The sequence below is a fragment of the Bufo bufo genome, chromosome 2, assembly GCF_905171765.1.
Source record: "Bufo bufo chromosome 2, aBufBuf1.1, whole genome shotgun sequence".
In the NCBI taxonomy this organism is placed as follows: domain Eukaryota; kingdom Metazoa; phylum Chordata; class Amphibia; order Anura; family Bufonidae; genus Bufo; species Bufo bufo.
Window position 1 is genome coordinate 508,658,052 of NC_053390.1, and position 17,643 is coordinate 508,675,694.

Genomic DNA, 17,643 nt, shown 5'->3' on the forward strand with positions numbered 1-17,643 from the left:
AAAATATATATATATATTTTTTTTGTTCATGATAATGCAAACGGATCCGTTTTGACTTTACATTGAAAGTCAAAGGGGGACGGATCCGTTTGAAAATTGAGCCATACTGTGTCCACTTCAAACGGATCCGTCCCCATTGACTTACATTGTAAGTCTGGACGGATCCGTTTGCCTCCGCACGGCCAGGCGGACACCCGAACGCTGCAATCTGCGTTCAGGTGTCCGCCTGCTGAGCGGAGCGGAGGCTGAATGCTGGCAGACTGATGCATTCTGAGCGGATCAGAATGCATTAGGACTGGACGGATCCGTTCGGGGAGGCTTGTGAGAGCCTTCAAACGGAACTCACAAGCGGAGCCCCGAACGCTAGTGTGAAAGTAGCCTTAGGCTCATTAAATGAATATTATATATTTTGCTTCATTAATAAATACCTAATTGTATAGGTAATTATTACCAGCTGCATAGAGCTTATCTTTATCTCCCGTCATAAATTTAAAAGTAGACAAGGAGGATTCTTCTCAGACTGGTACATTCATGAGAAGAATAACATTAAAAAGTAGAGACCTTTGTACGACCTTACTTCGGCCTACTCAAGACATACAAAATTGCAACTATAGTCGAGCATGGCTCTTAAAGGTAATGAACATGCATCTTGTCAATAATGAATTGGATATGAATGTATTTACCTATGAAAAGGCACAACAGTGTCTGTCTTGGAGCAAAGGGTACTAAAGGGGTATTCTAATCATAAACCTAAATGTCTGAGAAGAGGATTCCCCCAGCCCTGTCTAGGTAGTGACTGGTTGCTGAAATTGAGGATGTTTATATTCCTCAAGACCTCATCCACATGACTATTTTCAGTTTGCATCCGATCCGCATTTTTTGCAGATTGAATGTGGACTCATTTATTTCAATGCAACAGCAAGAGATGAGGACAGCACCCCATGAATCTTGCGGTGCTCTGCTAAAAAGATAGAACATGTCCTATTGACCATTTTTCTGCAGGAGTTTGGGGGGGAAAATGGTGTCATGCACACGACCGGGATCTGTGCTTTGCTTTGCAGACCGCAAAAGTGATAGTCGTGTGCATGAAGGCTAAATGTCTGTGCTGAGAACACCTGTTCCCAGAGTATTTCAATGAAAACAATATAGGTATGAGTTCATGAAAGACCACTCCTCTCAAACTAATCTGATCAGCTGCTGTGAGGAGCTACAGGTGCATCTCAATAAATGAGAATATCATCGAAAAGGTACACTTTTTCATACATTAGTACACAATCTGTCTGAGTGGATTGATGGAGTCCAAACTCTTTAGTTTTTGTAAGCTTTTTTAAGCCTAATCAGTATCAAAACTCTTTTTAGGGTACTTTCACACTAGCGTTATTCTTTTCCGGCATTGAGTTTCGTCCTAGGGGATCTATACCGGAAAAGAACTGATCAGTTTTATCCTAATGCATTCTGAATGGAGAGCAATCCGTTCAGGATACCTTCAGTTCAGTCTATTTGCCTTTTCAGGAAGGAGTTAATACCGCAGCATGCTGCGGTTTTATCCACGTCCAAAATTCCGGAACACTTGCTGGAATTTTTTCCTATTGACGTGCATTAACGCTGGATCCAGCCCCAAGTGTTCTGGCAAAACGGATCCGGCATTTTTGTACCTTCTACATAGTAATACTGCCCCTTCTTTGTCCTGCATAGTAATTATGCCTTCCTAAAAGGATACTGTAAATCGGATGGTCTGCAATATATACAAAAGATAAGCAAGTTTTGGGCAAGAAAAATTATATTTACTCATTTACCTAGTTTTGTTCTGGCCCCTTTTGTTGTTACACCCCCCCCCCCCCCCCCTTCCCCCACAGCTCTGCAACTGCATGTAAACAATCTGTGAGGATGTCAGCAAAGATTGCCTTTCCCCCTCCCCCTGCTCTGGAAAGGAAGTGAGTAAAAGTCTAACTTCTGGGACAACAGTAGGTGTGGGACTACAAGTCCCAGCTGTACAGTACAATGACACTGCTGATGCACACAGGATCCCCCCCACACACACCTACACACCTATTCTTGTGCAATGCTCTGCAGAGGCTTCCTCACAGCCAGCAGAAGAATAGAGGAGAGTGCTCCTCCATTCTCTGTCAGCTCTGTGTTTGCAGGGTGAGGAGGGAGGGAAGATCCTGTGCACAGCATTTGTCTCTTCAGTGCCTGGAGAAGAGGCGGTGTAGCTCCTCAGTACCTAAAGCAAAGCCTCAAATCCTGAGTATGTGCTGCTGATGGTAGAAGGGGTTAATCTCTGCTGAAGAATCCAGTGGGAGGGGAGACACGGTGGTCAGTGCAGAGCATGGCTTGTCTCTCCAACCAGCACAGCCCTCACAGTGACGTTCTGTGCACAGAGACAGACCTGCTCCCTCAGGCTTGTGCACGGAACGTCATCAGAGCAGGAAAAGAAGCTGACATCACAGGTCATGTGACACGGCTAACTAGGAGAACAGGGCCACTGTAGATGAAGGAAATGAGTTGAAAACCCCTTACGTTTGCTTAGTTTAGAAACATACAAAGAGGATAAAAGTAACTTGGACAACCCTTTTAATGCTTCCCTTTTGTCCATAGACAGTGATAATGCAGCTCTGACAAAATTGGCCTCCTTTGTGCCTGCCACACAATAAAATGGCAACCATTGTGCCTAGAGTGGCCAGACGTCAGCCTTTAGGTCGGATAGTCTGGTTTCCACGCTCCCTGTCCTCTGTCCGGTGCAAGACCTGTACAGATGCTAGGGTGTCCTCCTTTTCATTGACTCCACGTTCATACAGCAGCATTGCGCTGTCTGAGCATGAGCTACAGGTACAAAATCATTTTTGTCGTCACTGTTACAGGCAAAGGGCGTAACTTAGCGGGGTTGGGGGCATGAGCTATAGTTTCCAGCTTTTTGGGGTGAAGAAAGTGGCCACCCTAATTGTGCCCTCTACAAAGTAATAATGCCCCCAAGAAAATGTTTTTACTATTACTGGGGTCAGAAGAGGTATATTATTCTGCCCAAAACAAGACCTATCAATCTGCTTTGTTTCACTTTTGTGCTCCCTAATACTGAATGGTGCCTCCTCATAGGCCCTTTTTTAATGTAATAAAAGTTACAGTATTTTACGCCCTAAAAGACGCATCGGCCCATAAGACTAGGTTTTAGAGGAGGACAATAAGAATTTTTATTTTATTTTTTCATTAGACCTCAGATCAGACTTCGGCTAACAGCCCCAGACCCCTAATGTTAATAGGACCCCAACAAGACCTCAGACCCCAATGTGAATGACCCCCCCCCCATCAGACCTCATATCAGCCTCCAGCAGCCCCCACTGCCTTTCATATTAGCCCCCATTGCCTCTCATATTGGCCCCCAGCAGCCCCAATTGCCTCTCATTTTGGCCCCCATTGCCTGTCATGTTAGCCCCCATTGTCTCGGATCAGCCCCCAGCCTCATGTTTAATAAAATAAATAAACCACTTACCTCTCCTGCTCCTGGATGCGGCTCTTCACTGCCCGTGCTCTGTCTTCCTCCTGCTGTCAGCTCTGCTGTGAACCGGTGAGGTCGCAGAGCGCCCTCACGCTGTGCGCAGCCACTGCACAGCCGAGGACCAGGAAGCAGTGAGTACAGAGCCTTCACCACTTCCTGGTCCTCCAGTACTAATGAGCGCTTCCATAATGGGGGTGAAAAATACGGTATCTTCTACTAAGGGATCATGCACACTACCGTATCCTGATCCTGGCTGTGTGGATGCCATCATTTTAGTTAAAGAGGACCTTTCATCAATATAATTTTAATAAACTAACACCCCTACCTAATAGTCCGGCATCCACTGATGTTCCCCCTTTTTTTTTTTTTTTTTAAATCGACCACCGAATGTAGAAATAATAGCCCCGTTTGTTCTGCTGCAGCGCCTGTCACTCAAGCGCTTTTTTGTATGGGGCGTTGCTAAACTAGTTTCTTTGCTATGCTCCTTGGCTGAGAGCGCAGCCAATCACAGCGCTCGTCTCTCAGCCAGGCAGAAGGAGCTAAAGTTCTCACGAGAACTTTAGCTCCTTCTGCCTGGCTGAGAGACGAGCGCTGTGATTGGCTGCGCTCTCAGCCAAGGAGCATAGCAAAGAAACTAGTTTAGCAACGCCCCATACAAAAAAGCGCTTGAGTGACAGGCGCTGCAGCAGAACAAACGGGGCTATTATTTCTACATTCGGTGGTCGATTTAAAAAAAAAAAAAAAAAAAAGGGGGAACATCAGTGGATGCCGGACTATTAGATAGGGGTGTTAGTTTATTAAAATTATATTGATGAAAGGTCCTCTTTAAGACTCCACTAGAAATGTCCTATACTTGTCCGCAAAATGGACAAGAATAGGACATGTGCTATCTTTTTTTTGGGGTAGGGGGGCATTGAATAGACATTCGGATGTGGACAGCACACAGTGTACTGTCTGTATCTTTTTGGCACCATTGAAATTAATGGGTCTGCATCCAATCTGCAAAAAATGTGGCTCAGATGTGGACTGAAATTATGGTTGTGTGCTTGAGCCCTAATCTTAATCCCACAGCAGGCCAGAACAACCTATTGGACCCCAGGTACGATTTTGGCGACTGAGAGACTTGGGGCTCTTTCAGACGAGCGTTTCCTGTGCAGGAATGGCGTTCCGTGTATGAGCGAGATTCCCTGTTATGGACACTGCTTGTTTCTCAAGAGCAGTATAATTCAGTAGATACAGGTCATGTAGAGACACACGGCATTATAAAGCCATGCGCTCCTCACTTGCACATGGAGTATGATTCCCGCTCCGGACACGCTCATCTGAAACAGGCCTTAGGGCTCATGGTTTGGAAAATAAATAGTAAATGAGCTTCCTGTTTTTGATATTCACCATCATTTTCATCATTATGAACAGTGTGACTGTTCTTTTCCCAGTTCTGAGCAAACACCAAATAGAAATCTTATTATTACACATCTTTCTGTTTAACTAACGATTGCCTGGTAACCAATAAACAGGGTACAGTGCATTCTGTGCGAGCAGACGTTTCTGAAAATACTCTTGTTTTTAAAGGAACATTTGAAATAATTCTATTACAGCTGAAGGGCAACAATTACAGAAGACCTGAAATATGTTCCAGTTTGCAGTGTCATTGGAAAAGTACAGTGATGGTACTTGTAATAAAGAACTCAAGCCAGTCAAATTCCACTCAAAGGTATTCCTTACATGGAAATTTGGCAACACAGGACCATTTCTTTTTTTTTTTTTCAGGCAGGCTGAAGTAATCTGTCTCAGAAATTAGTTTAAATTATGTGTAATACTTTACTGTGAAGCACCAATACAGTAAATGGGTATGGGAGTGCTATGAATCCAGTGGAACACAAAAAATAGCATACTGATTAAAGGGATTGTCCAATTGATAAAAAAGAAATAATGAGAAAAGGGGCAGAATGGGTCAGAAATTCAAATAGCCCCTTTCCCAATTTAAAAATTAATATTGGTATCGCTGCATTGTGTACGGTAAATGCTGTAAAGAAAAAAAAAAAAATCTTTTTTTTTAGTCGTGTTGCAAAAAAATTAAATTGATTAGAAAGTGTCGTATGTACCCAAAAATGGTACCAATAAAAACCGCAGCCTGTCCTGCAAAAAATGAGGCCTCACACAGCTCTCTGGACAGAAATATAAAATAAAATAAAACGTATGGGTGCCATAGTCATGTTATTTTTAGGACACTGTGAACGTTGTAAAAACAAAACCCCAAAAACTATTCTGGAATTGTGGTCTTTTTCTAATTTCACCCGACAAAGTTTCGTACTTTCCAATACAGTGTATAGTAAATTAAATAAAAAATACTTATCCTGCAACAAATAAGCCCTCTTATGGCTATCTGAATGGCAAAATTAAAAGTTATGGCTCTTGGAATGTGACTGAAACTGCTTCTTCACTCTGGTACATGTACAGGAGTTGTCAACTACACTATATGGAAAAAATTATTGAGACACCTGCACATTACACCTACAGGAGCTTTTATGACATCTCATTCTAAATCCCGAGGCATTAATATGGATTTGGCCCCCCACCCCTTTGCAGCTAAAACGGCTTCCACTCTTTTGTGAGGTCAGACAATGAACGCAAAGCCCTGGCTCTGTGTGGGTCAGTCAAGTTCTCCAACAACAGTCGCCCAACCATGTCTTTATGGTCCTTGTTCTTGTCGTAGGTGCCCAGGCTGCTCTGCCTTCTTTTCATATTACCCCTCTCCAGCCTCTTGCTGGTCCCGCCCTGTAAGGCTGTTTCTTCATCCCAAGTACCGGCCGAGATCCCGCGTGTGCGCAGTTCAAAGCCGGCACGGGCATGCGCACTGCGAGGGGGATATGCTTGCCTCCAGTCTACCTGCTTGCTTCCGCTCTGCCCCCTCGCCGATGGTTTCGTGCCATCCCTGGTACATGCGCACAACATGAAGCGATGCTACTGCCCACAATGGGCATCGCAGTGCGCATACCCGGCCCGGGCCAGCGGTGAACTGCACATTTGCGGGATCTCGGACGGTACTTGGGATGATGAAATGGCCTTACAGGGCAAGAGGCTGGAGAGGGGTAATATGAAAAGAAGGCAGAGCAGCCTGGGCACCTACGATAAGAACAGCACCTACAAGTACCCTGCCCCTTGGCACTTGAGAGCTCTCATTTGCATATAGATAAAACTACATTTTTTTCGCTGGTGAAAGTCAGAAGAATACAACAAAGGTACCATTGGAATCTTGGGTAAGCAGTTTATATTGTCAAAGGTTTCCCTTCACTGGAACAAAGGAGCTTACACCAACCCCTGAAAAACATCCCCATTGCATTATCCCTCCTCCAAATTTAACAGCTGGCACAATTTAGTCAGTCAGGTAATGTTCTCCCGACCTGTCCATCAGACTGCCAGATAGAGAAGTGCGATTCATCGCGGCACAGAACACATTTCCATTGCTCCAGAGTCCAGTGGTGGCATGCTTTACACCACTCCATCTGACACTTGGCATTGTGCTTGGTGATGTAAGGCCTGCATGCAGCTTCTAGGCCATGAAGTTACTGGAGCAGAATTTTTGTGCTGATGTTTATGGCAGAGGAGGTTTTCAACTCTGCAGTTAACTTTTAGCGCTGGAGATAAAAGTGGTGAAAGTTGACATCAAATTTATCAAATGTACAGAGCATTATAAGTCAGACAGTGCAGATTTATGACATTTTTACTCCAGTTTGTAGAAGAGTAGAAAGTACTGAATATGGCAAGGTCTGCAGGAACCTGTGACTTTTTAAGAAAGTCACAATTTCGCTTACAGCCTGCGACTTTTCATGAGTTTACACTTGTCAAAGGTATGCTTACATCGCCTATATTTGAGCCTTTTCTCTGATAACATAAATGTGACTGTTCTAATGCCACTTTATTAAATAGGCCCACTTTTCTCTAAGGCTACTTTCACACTGGCGTTTCTGGGTCCGCTTGTGAGATCTGTTTCAGGGCTCTCACAAGCGGCCCAAAACGGATCAGTTCAGCCCCAATGCATTCTGAATGGATAAGGATCCGCTCAGAATGCATCAATTTGGCTACGTTTGGTGTCCGTTGTGTTTTTTAGACTGTCACTAAAACGCAGCTTGCAGCGTTTTGGTGACCGTCTGACTATGCGGAGCCTAACGGATCCGTCTAGACTTACGATGTAAGTCAATGGGGACGGATCCATTTTTCACTGACACAATATGGTGCAATTGAAAACGGATCCGTCCCGTTTTGACTTAGACTTTTTTTTTTTTATGAATAATGCAAACGGATCTATTCTGAACGGATACAAGCGTTTGCATTATCGGTGTGGATCCGTCTGTGCAGATACAAGACGGATCCGCACCAAACGCAGGTGTGAAAGTAGCCTAACGTGGAACTATTTAGTTTACATGTAATTTTGGCTCATTTTACTTTTTGGCGCAGATTGATAAATCTTCCATATATACTGACTGCTGTGGTTCGTAAACACTTCTACTTTGCAATAATACCACTTACAGCTGAATGTGGAATATCTACGAGGGAAGAAATTTCATGAATGAACTTGTACAATGGTGGCATCCTATTACAGTGACACACACAAATTCAGTGAGCTCTTTAGAATCATTCATTCTTGTTACTGTTAGGCCCCTTTTACACGGGCGAGTATTCTGCGCGGGTGCAATGCGTGAGTTGAACGCATTGCACCCGCACTGAGTCCTGACCCATTCATTTCTATGGGGCTGTGCACACGAGCGGTGATTTTCACGCATCACTTGTGCGTTGCGTGAAAATCGCAGCATGCTCTATATTGTGCGTTTATCACGTAACGCAGGCCCCATAGAAATTAATGGGGTTGCGTGAAAATCGCAAGCAAGTGCGGATGCGGTGCGATTTTCACGCACGGTTGCTAGGTGACGATCGGGATGGGGACCCGATCATTATTATTTCCCCTTATAACATGATTATAAGGAAAAATAATAGCATTCTGAATACAGAATGCATAGTACAATAGGGCTGGAGGGGTTAAAAAAAAATATAAAAATTTAACTCACCTTAATCCACTTGTTCGCACAGCCGGCATCTCTTCTGTCTTCATCTGTGAGTAATAGGACCTTTGATGACGTCACTACGCTCATCACATGATCCATCACCATGTTTTTTTTTTTAACCTCTCCAGCCCTGTTTTACTATGCATTCTGTATTCAGAATGCTATTATTTTCCCTTATAACCATGTTATAAGGGGAAATAATACAATCTACACAACACCTAACCCAAACCTGAACTTCTGTGAAGAAGTTCGGGTCTGGGTACCACAGTCGGTTTTTTATCACGCGTGTGCAAAACACATTGCACCCACACAATAAAAACTGAACATCGGACCGCAATCGCAGTCAAAACTGACTGCAATTGCGTTCCTACTCGCGCGGGTTTGCCGCAATGCACCGGGATGCATCCGGACCTAATCTGGACACACCCGTGTGAAAGAGGCCTTAGGGTCCATTCACACGTCCACGTAATGGGTCCGCATCAATACCGCAATTTTGCGGAACACATGTGGACACATTCATTTCAATGGGGCCGCAAAAGATGCGGACAGCACACCGCGTGCTGTCCGCATCCGCACTTCTGTTCCGCGGCCCCGCAAAAAAATAGAGCATGTCCTATTCTTGTCCGCAGCCATGGACAAGAATAGGCATTTCTATCATAGTGCCGGCCATGTGTGGTCTGTAAAATGCGGAACACACATGGCCGGTGTCCGTGTATGCGGATCCGCAAAACAGTTGTGGCCGCGTGAATGGACTCTAAGGCTGCGTTCACACGGGCGAGATTTCCGCGCGGGTGCAATGCGGTAGGTGAACGCATTGCACCCGCACTGAATCTGGACCCATTCATTTCTATGGGGCTGTTCAGATGAGCGATGATTTTCACGCATCACTTATGCGTTGCGTGAAAATCGCAGCATGCTCTATATTCTGCGTTTTTCACGCAACGCAGGCCCCATAGAAGTGAATGGGGTTGCGTGAAAATCGCAAGCATCCGCAAGCAAGTGCGGATGCGGTGCGATTTTCACGCATGGTTGCTAGGTGACAGTCTATAAACTGTATTACTTTCCCTTATAACATGGTTATAAGGGAAAATAATAGCATTCTGAATACAGAATGCATAGTACAATAGGGCTGTAGGGGTTTAAAAAAATAAACTCATTAACTCACCTTCTCCTCTTGATCTCGAAGTTCCCGGTCTCTTCTTTACTTCAGTTGTGGGCTAAAGGACCTTTGAGTTGAGTTTACTGATGAGTTGTGGGCTAAAAGACCTTTGGTGACGTCAGATCACATGCTCCAATCACATGGTACATCACCACGGTGATGTACCATGTGATTGGAGCATGTGATCTGACGTCACCAAAGGTCTTTTAGCCCACAACTCATCAGTAAACTCAACTCAAAGGTCCTTTAGCCCACAACTGAAGTAAAGAAGAGACCGGGAACTTCGAGATCAAGAGGAGAAGGTGAGTTAATGAGTTTATTTTTTTAAACCCCTACAGCCCTATTGTACTATGCATTCTGTATTCAGAATGCTATTATTTTCCCTTATAACCATGTTATAAGGGAAAATAATACAATCTACACTACAACTAACCCAAACCTGAACTTCTGTGAAGAAGTTCGGGTCTGGGTACCAGTGTCGGTTTTTTATCACGCGCGTGCAGAACACATTGCACCCGCGCGATAAAAACTGAACATCGGAACGCAATCGCAGTCAAAACTGACTGCAATTGCATTCCTACTCGCGCGGGTTTGCCGCAACACACCGGGACGCATCCGGAACTAATCCGGACACGCTCGTGTGAACCCAGCCTAACAGATGCACAAACACCTATTTATTAATCTCCTGTCTAGCTACCAAGCCACACAGTGTATGTACAGTGCCTTGAAAAAGTATTTCTACCCCTTGAACTTTTCCACATTTTTTCACATTACACACATGAACGTATTTTTTTTCTGTGGCCGTTCCATCTCTTTTGTGGCCCACATGTGGAACCATGCGGGCCGCAAAAAACGGAAATGACTGTATGGGTGTTCCGCAATAAAATAGAATATGTCCTATTATTGTCTGCATTATGGACAAGTATAGGACTATTCTATTAGGCGTCGGCCATTCCGTTCTGCAAAATATGTAATCTACATGGCCGGATCCGCAATTTGCAGACTGCAAAACATCCAACAGTCATGTTCATGAGCCCTTAAATGTATTTTATTGGGACTTTATGTGAAAGACCAACATAAAGTAGCAAGTATGTGTGAAATGAAAAGAAAATGATACATGGTTTTCTAAATTTTTCATAAATAAAAATCTGAAAAGTGTGACTTGCATTTATGTCCAGCCCACTGGAATAAGTACTTTGTAAGACCACCTTTTGTTGCAACTACAGCTGCAAGTCTTTTGGGGTAGGTCTCTACCAGCTTTGCACATCTAGAGATTGAATTTTTTGCCCATTCTTCTTTGCAAAATAGCCCAAGCCGAGTCAGATCGGATGGCGAGCATCTGTGAACATCAATTTTCAAGTCTTGCCACAGATTCTCAATGAGATTTAGGTCTGGACTTTGACTGGGCCATTCTAACACATGAATATGCTTTGATCTAAACCATTCCATTGTAGCTCTGGCTTGATGTCGAGGGTCATTGTCCTGCTGGAGAGTGAACCTCCGCCCCAGTCTAAAGTCTTTTGCCGCTTCTACCAGGTTTTCTTCCAGGATTGCCCTGTATTTAGCTCCATCTATATTCCTATCAACTCTTACCAGCTTCCCTGTCCCTTCTGTCTCCATAGAAGGATGCTTCCCCCACTATGTTTCAAGGTGGAGATGGTGTGTTCAGCATGATTAGTGTTCGTTTTCTGCCACACATAACGATTGTTGAGCCAAAACTTTGGTCTCATCTGACCAGAGCACCTTCCACATGTTTGCTGTGTCCCCTACATGGCTTGTGGCAAACTGCAAACGGGACTTCTTATGGCTTGCTTAAAAAAATGGCTTTCTTCTTGCCACTCTTCCATAAAGGCCAGATTTGTGGAGAACACAAATCATAGTTGTCCTGTGGACAGATTCTCCCACCTGAGCTGTGGATCTTTGCAGCTCCTGTGGAGTGATCATGGGTCTCTTGGCTGCTTCTCTAATTAGTGTTCTCCCTGCCTGTGTTGTCAGTTTAGGTGGGCGACCATGTCTTGGTATGCTTGCAGTTGTGCCATACTCTGTATGCAACTGTACATAATTTATAGCAGAGGTTAAACACAATGTACATGCTTGCAGACTAAATGAAGATTTATTTTCCATACATCTTAAGGGCTTGTTCACACGAACGTAAGGGCTACGTGCCCGTGCTGTGGACCGCAAATTGCGGTCCGCAATGCACGGGCACCGACCGTGGAGAAGCCGCATGCGGATCGTAGACCCATTCACTTGAATGGGGTCCGCAGTCCATCCGTTCCATAAAAAGATAACTTTTTACGGAACGGAACACCATGGAAGCACTCCGTGGTGCTTACGTGGGGTTTCCGTGCTTCTGTTCCGCACCGCATCTCCGAATTTGCGGACCCATTCAAATGATCCGTGATGCGGAATGCACATGGTTGGTGACCTGTGTATTGCAGAAGCGCCGTATGTGGCTCGCAGCACAGGCACGGAGCCCTTACGTTCGTGTGAACAAGCCCTAAATCTGAGAGTTAACTGCAGGCAGACACAAGCACAGCTAATAATTCCCTGATACTTAAAACTGCACCAACTCTCCATGAAGTTTAATCAATATCAAGTGTCTTGGAATGTAAGGAATGTCTGCGCTCTCTGTGTTTCCTTTGTCCAGGCTTTTTACAGACAAGGAATGAAGCTCATGGGGAAAAGGTGATTGTAGGTGCAGCAAGAGAGTAAAATACATTGGTCCCCCAAGTTACAATATTAATTGGTTCCTGAACGACCATTGTAAGTTGAGACCATGGCTCTATGGAAAACTAGTAATTGGTTCCGAAGCCCAAAAATTATCATCCTAAAATAAGGATTAAAGAAAAATAAGCAGATAACTAATACAGATAAGGCTGAGTTCACATCATCCGTCAGAAGAACAAAAAAAATGGATGTTATTTTAAGCATCAGTTTGCACTAAAAATAACTGATCCGTCTTTTTTTTAGGCTGCTTTCACACTTGCATTTTTGCCTGATCCGGCAGGGTTCAGCAAAAAACGCTTCTGGTACTGATAATACAACCATCTGCATCCGTTATGAATGGATCCGGTTGTATTATCTTTTAAGGCTACTTTCACACTAGCGTTTCTATTTTACCGGTATTGAGATCTGTCTTAGGGTCTCAATACCGGAAAAAAACGCTTCAGTTTTGTCCCCATTCATTGTCAATGGGGACAAAACGTCTTCAAAGTGCATTCCATTCCGTTTGGTTGCATTCTCATGACCCACAATGCAAGTCAATGGGCACAGATCAGTTTTCTCTGACAATAGAAAACGGATCTGTCCCCCATTGACTTTCAATGGTGCTCATGACGGATCCGTCATTGCTATGTTAAAGATAATACAACCGGATCCGTTCATAACGGATGCAGATGGTTGTATTATCAGTAACTAAGTGTTTTTGCTGAACCCTGCCGGATCCAGCAAAACGCTAGTGTGAAAGTAGTCTAACATAGCAAGGACGGCTCCATCATGAACACCATTGAAAGTCAATGGGGAACGGATCCGTTTTCTATTGTGTCCGGCACCATTGAGTTGTGTTTCTATTGATCCGTCCCTATTGACTTGCATTGTGGGTCATGCCGGATCCGTTTTGCTCCGCATCCCATGACGGAAAGAAAACTGCAGCTGGCTGCGGTTTGCTCTCCGGTATGGAAACACAACCAAATGGAATGCATTTTGGAGCACTCTGTCCTGTTCAGTTAAGTTTTGTCCCCGTTGACAATGAATGGGAACCAAACTGGAGCGTTTTTCTCCTGTATTGAGATCCTCTGCTGGATTTCGATACCGGAAAAGAGAAACGCTAGTGTGAAAGTAGCCTTAGCATCAGTTATGATCAGGTTGCATCAGTTCGTGTCACTTCCATAAGAGATCAGTTATTTCTGACTGAAGAAAAAGTACGGATCCTTTTAATTTTTTTTTCTGTTCGGATCAGAAGAACGGCAAGCTAAGTGGTGATGTGGACTCAGCCTAAGGGCTCATTCAAAAGGCTGTTGCAAACGGCGGGTCCGCAATATGCGGGCACCGGCCGTGTGCACCCCTGATCACGGATGTGGACCCATTCGCTTGAACGGGTCCCCAATCCGGAAGGTCGGATGTTCTATTGTTTTGCGGTGTGGGTGGATCACGGACTCATCCGCACAGATGTTGCCTGTGCATTTGGGACTGCAAAAAAGCAAATCATTGCATGTAAGGCTAGTTTCACACTAGCACTTAACATCTCCGGCTGGATCCGGCCAGAAGGTGCCTGAAGGCCCGCCGGCCCCATTAACGATAATTGGGGACCAGTGGAGATCCTCCGGCAACCAGGCTGAGAATAGGGAAAATACCGCTGTGCGCAGCGGTTTTTGTGCCGGATCCAGACATCTCCGGCAGGGAACTGCCTGGCAAGATGTTAAGGGCTAGTGTGAAACTAGACAAAAGCTGGAAATTGTAAATCACTTTCTATGTAGAACATAGATGAAGGTGTTCCACTGAAACGCGTATGTTACCACCTGGAGATATTATGTGTTACTCTGTATTTATTGGTAGGGTAGGGATACTGCCTCTGACTTGTAAATGGGGCTTTTTTTTTGCACATTACTAGTATGGCACTTTGCATTTTAACTTGTATGGATACCCATTCAGTAGGTTACTTGTAGTGTTCCCTCCTCTTACTCCTCTTCTTGGTCATACCCATGATATACATCTCCCAGTGGTGTACCACACTCAGTATTTTTATGTTTGTCATCTCTTTTTGTATGTTTTTTTTAATATACTCTTGTATTTTAAAGGGGTTCTGCACTTTCATTTAACTGATGCTCTATCCTCTGGATAGATCATCAGTTTCTGATCGGCGGGGGTCCGACACCCGGGACCCCCGCCAATCAGCTGTTTCAGAAGGCAGCGGCGCTCGAGCAGCGCCGCGGCCTTCTCGCTGTTTACTGCCGGGCCGCCGGCCCACTGACATCACGACTAGTATCAACTAGCGTGGGCGCGGCTAAGCTCCATTCAAGTGAACAGAGCTTAGCCGCGCCCACGCTAGTTGATACTAGTCGTGACGTCAGTGGGCCGGCGGTAAACAGTGAGAAGGCCGCGGCGCTGCTGGAGCGCCGCTGCCTTCTGAAACAGCTGATCGGCGGGGGTCCCGGGTGTCGGACCCCCGCTGATCAGAAGCTAATGATCAATCCAGAGGATAGATCATCAGTTAAATGAAAGTGCAGAACCCCTTTAATTATAGCTACTGAGTCTCAGTGTTTTGTTGTAGGTCTCTCTATGTAGAACACCAGCAGCTTCTTCAGGGTCCTGTGCAGTCCACACAATGTACCAAAAAAATAAAATTTAACTGGGTGTCAATGGGCATTTCCGTTTGCATACGGTTTGCCGCAGTTCGGCAATGGATATCTTTTTTTTCTTCCGGATCTGTTAGACGGTTCCGGTGATATACCGGATCCGTCTCGTCCGGTTTCAAATGGAATAATGGATCCAGTATTTACATTTTTTCAAAGATCAAAAGCGAAACTAGCTCTTCCTATATCCCAGCGCAGACCGGAAGACCGGCGATGTGGCAATTTCCAGAACACTTGCTACCGGATCCGGAATTAAAACATCTCTATAGAAATTAAGTTATACCGGCAAGTGCGGAATTTTTCCGGGATTTTGTCCGTACAAGGGATGGAACGTAAGACATCCTGATGCATATTGAACTGAATGTTTTCCATTCAGAATGCATTAAGACAAAACTGATACGTTTTTTTCCGGTATTGAGACCCTTTACCGGATTTCAATACCGGAAAAGAATAACACTAGTGTGAAAGTACCCTTACAAGTGATTTACTAGTGAAATGCTAATGATGATTGCCTGGATCCTCCACGTGTGTCTGTATTGTATGTTGAATTGTTGAATGTGGTTTTCCACCACATGTATTAAATGTTGTACATTGTTAAATTTGTCACATTTTTAAACTTACACTTTTGTCTAGATACTGAATGCAGCTGTAGTTTTTCTGTGCCACTCCTTACTGGAGTGTGATTGTAACTTTTTCCATAACTTTTTCAAAAAGTCACATTGGCATCGGCCCACAAGGACATTTCCCTGTAGGGTATATATCCAGTCCACCCCTATGGGAAGTACACAGATTTCCACAAGCCCTATTAAGGTGAATGGAACTGATTTTCAGTCGCAGAAAATGCGGCTCAGATGCGGACCTAAACAACGTTCGTGTGCATGAGGCCTGAGGTTGAGAAAATGATTGGTCCTACGAATGTAATCACAGATCGACTTCATCACTATCATGTGTGAACATGTGCCAACAAACTTAGGTCCTTTTAGTGTCTGACGATTTTTTTTTTTAAAATCATATGTGTTTCATTCCGGCACACTATATCAGCGCAGGCTGTGTAGTCTTTTCAGTCCCTTTTGCCTGTGACAGGACTAATGGAAGGGACTGAAGAAGCCCCACACAGGCGGTGCCGGTGTAGTGCTGTACAAGAGCTGAGGACCTGACATCACCGTCATGTGATCAGTGTAGGACAGGAGAAGTGGTGGGGAAGGACCTGTTATGATGTCATCTGACATGAGGGGGTGGAGAAGCAAAGAATTCAGTGTGAGAGCTAGGGAAATGCTAAGAGTTATAGTCCACTTCTACCTCCTCCCTGTAATGTCCTTTGATAGCATAAAAACAGCCTGGACATGCTAGGAGTTGTAGTCCCTGTAATGTCCTCCAATTTCATATAGTAACAAGCTGGACATGCTGGGAGTTGTTGTTCTCTCCTCTTATTCTTCCTCCCTCTAATGTCCTCTGATATCCCATAATAACATCCTGCACATGCTGTAGTTCTCTCCTCTTATACCTGCTCCCTGTGATGTCCAGTAGCAATCTCTTGGATGTGTTAAATATCACAAGTAGTCACCAAGTTTGGTTAGTAAAATAATAATTTAACTAATCCATTTCTTGTATAATTTGTCTGATGCTTTTATATAGATTATGGTTTCCATTCTGTGTGTTGATACGTCACTCACTGTCCCAGATATGATGTCCTCCTTTTGGGGGGGTGATGTCATCCTTTTGGGGTTATAAAAGTGCCCACTCTGACTGTAGCCGGCCTAGTTGAACATGTTCTTAGTTAATTTGGGAAGGAAAAAAAATTGGGATTATAATTGATAACTGTCTAAAAAGAAATAATTGAATGAAATAATTCAATTATTTTTTTGCCAAAATAGACCAGCCCTACAACAAACGCTACAACAGCTCCTTTGGGAAATGAAAGGTGGAATCTGATTGGTTGCTATTGTCACCTAAGCCAGTTCTACTTTACACCTGTTTGATAAATCTCCCCCTTCATTTTTGGAGTTGGTCTTTGTTAAAAATTTTCAAAACGTTTTTCTCTACAGCTTTCATTGCATCTTTAGACTGTTTTCCAGACTGTAAGTTAAATTCTTATTACGTTGTTAAGAACTTTGCTTAAACGAGTGTTTAAGAGCTGTCAGGAGTGTAAAGATAAGGCCTCTTGCACACGAACGTTGTGTGCCCGTAGCCGTATTGCAGCCCGCATACAGCGTGTCCACAATACACGGGCACCGGCCCGTGTGCACTCCGCATCACGGATGCGGACCCATTCGCTTGAATGGGTCCACAATCACGAAGATGCGGAACGGAAGCACAGATCGGAACCCCGAGGAAGCAGTACGGAGTGCTTCCGTGGTGTTTCTGTCCGTGCCTCTGCACCACAAAAAAAAAAAATAGAACTTGTTTTATCTTTTTTCTTATGTAAATGAATCTCTAGACAGATTTACTATTGCGACTATTTAAAAAATCGCAAAAAAGTCGCAAAAGAATGCGCAATTTCACTCCAGTGAGGACCATGCTTATCTTATGAGACTTTTTAATAGAACATGCGACTTTTTTGTAAAGACGTGCGAC